The following is a 2,661-nucleotide window of genomic DNA, read 5'->3' on the forward strand; positions in this document are numbered from 1 at the left end:
TCCAGCCCCTGCCCCAACCCTGCCGACTCTCTCTGAGAAGGGAACACCTCACTAGTCTGACTCTGCTCCCCCCAGGGCCTGACACCCTGCTCTGCATCCCCACCCGTGCCCGACACACAGCTGACGATCACAGATGAAACTGTTTCCAGCCTGTCTGTCCCCTCAGCATTGTCTGACACATGACATATACCTCACCATAGAGCCACATGTGCCAGTCCTTCCCACAAGATCTCGGTGCCTTTATACTCCCTGCATCTGATTGGAACGCCGACTGGCATCTTGAGTATTGACACACTCCCAGGACGTGTTTTCCCCAGGCGCTGGCCTGTCCTTGCCAGCGGTCCATTTCCACTGACTTGGTAGGCTGGCACATCCACTCCCTCAGGAAACACTGTGAAGATTCCTCTAGTGCAGGCTCTCCGTCCTACACTTGGTTGATTCTACAGCCCAGAGCGCACAGTCCAGAAGCAGCCTTGTGTAGCTGTTTGCCTAGAGGCTGTGGCTGACCTTGAACTCCTGATCTTCCTGCTTCAACCTCCCAAATCCTGGTATTACAGACATGTGGTGCCACACTTCTGAAGAGAGGTTTGATTGGCTCGTGATTCTGGCTGGCAAGTCTGACAACATAATGCTGGTTCTGGTGAGGGACCACCGGGGCTGTGTGGAAGTGTGGCACAGGGGTTAGAGTCTTAACCCCTTCCTGAGGACATGGATTTCCTCCTGTGGAAATGGAGCTCGGAGATGCCTTTACCTCCTTCTGCTGGGTTCCTTTCTAAAGATTTTAGCCCCTTGGCATGGCCACACTGCACACTAAGCTTCCAGCAGATTGATTGAAGCCTCGGGGAACAACTCACTTCTCTACCGTAGCAGGCAACAATGCCAGATAGAGATGTGTCTACAGACACATTCCCACATTCTTCCTATATAGCTAGAGTGTGGCCAGGCCAGCTGGTTCAGGGGACAGAGGGGACACTCACGCCAGCTGAGCTTACTCCTGCAAGGTCTGGACAGTGAATGCTTCTCTGGCCTGTGGCAGGTGGAACCTGAGTCTTGTGACAGTCCATAGTTCTGGGTCTTGATGGTGTCACCTCCCAGAGAACCCTCTCAGCGCCCTCCCGGTGCTGGTGATGGATGCTGCCTGGTGAGAACTACTAGGAGATGGATGCACTGGGGGAACCACCAGGAGAGGTGGTCAGAGGAGTAGGGGAGCCCCAAATAACTGCCACCATCCAGTGGTCACTGAAGGACCAATTAACTGTGTTCTGTTTTATTTGGGGGTATTGGCAATGAACCCCCTCTCTCCATATATTCCATCCGGCCGGGGTGGATTTAATAGCTGTAAATGGCTCTGGAACAATAAAGTTTGGAAACTCAAGAGTGGCAAAGAGAGAGAACAGTTTTGTTCCTTCAAGAATTTATTTTAAGCTTGGCATGGTGTTGCATGGCAGTTCAGAGCACCCTTAGAGGCCGTGTAGCTTCTAGGCACCCCAAGCAGCCATTGCCCCGTGCATCAACTAGCCCGTCCCTGAATTGCCAACCAAGAGCATTCACCATGTGAGGAGTACAGTGACCTTACAACCATTTGTTACAGTCACTCTTCCAAACATGGAGGGTAGGGAAGGGGGAGCCAGGGGAAAGTTGTTGACAACTTCACCACCCTTCAGAGACCTGGTTAGCGTTCTTGGTGGCTCTGGTCCCCAGAGGCCAGCTAGACCGAGGACCTAGACCTTCTGCTTCTATGATCTCCACAGCCCTTCCCTCTTCTGCAGAGTTAACAACACAGACGAGTCGGGCTCAGTTCTAACCACCAGCCACCCTTGGCCTCTTAGTCGTTTAGATTGGACGCAGTCCTTTGGGAAATGTAATTTTATTCATGGAGACTGTCCCATCTGATTTGAATACAGAATTCTGTACTGGCAAGATATGGTAGCGCCAATGGCTTCTTCTTCTTTCTGCTTATGTGCCCAACCTGCTTGAGGGCACCGTGAGTCAGAGGGAAAGGGACACTCCACCACCGGGTAAGAAAGAACATGGATGACAGACACGAAAGTCACATTAATCCGACCAGTCAGAGCACGGCCTGATTCCTACTTGATGTGACAGAAGTGGATTTACCTACCCTCTCAGTACAGTTTTCTCATCTATAAGTGGCAAGAGCTCTAGGCGCACGGGGCTGTGGGAACCACCTGGTGCTGCACAGAATATACCCGCCTGTATCAAGCCTTTGAAGTATTGGACACGGGAATTTAAAACACTATTGGTTTGGGTCACCTTCCCTCCCCCTTTTTCTCCCCCTCCCTTCCTCCTCCCTTCTCCTTTTTGAATTGCAGATATCAAACAATCACTTATCAACAGTGAGGCCCTTCTGGGCTGCCTAAGACCCTCACTTACAAAACAAAACAAAATAAAACCTCTTTACTTGTTACTCAAATTATCAGGTAATTGTTATGTCAACAGACCATGGGCCAAGTCCCCACCTCACACAAACTCTTCATCCTGACATTGTCAAAGAGGTTAGAAGTGGCAATTCCCAGCTTCTCTCTGTATAACTGTCCCTGTATTCCTAGCTGATACTGTCCCTGAGGCAGGACCAAAGTGCATTCTGTGTGATGCTGGACCCTGACCTCAGAGTTTGGACAAATGGATGAAAGTAGCTTTATA

This window comes from Mus pahari, chromosome 22 (assembly GCF_900095145.1).
Source record: "Mus pahari chromosome 22, PAHARI_EIJ_v1.1, whole genome shotgun sequence".
In the NCBI taxonomy this organism is placed as follows: domain Eukaryota; kingdom Metazoa; phylum Chordata; class Mammalia; order Rodentia; family Muridae; genus Mus; species Mus pahari.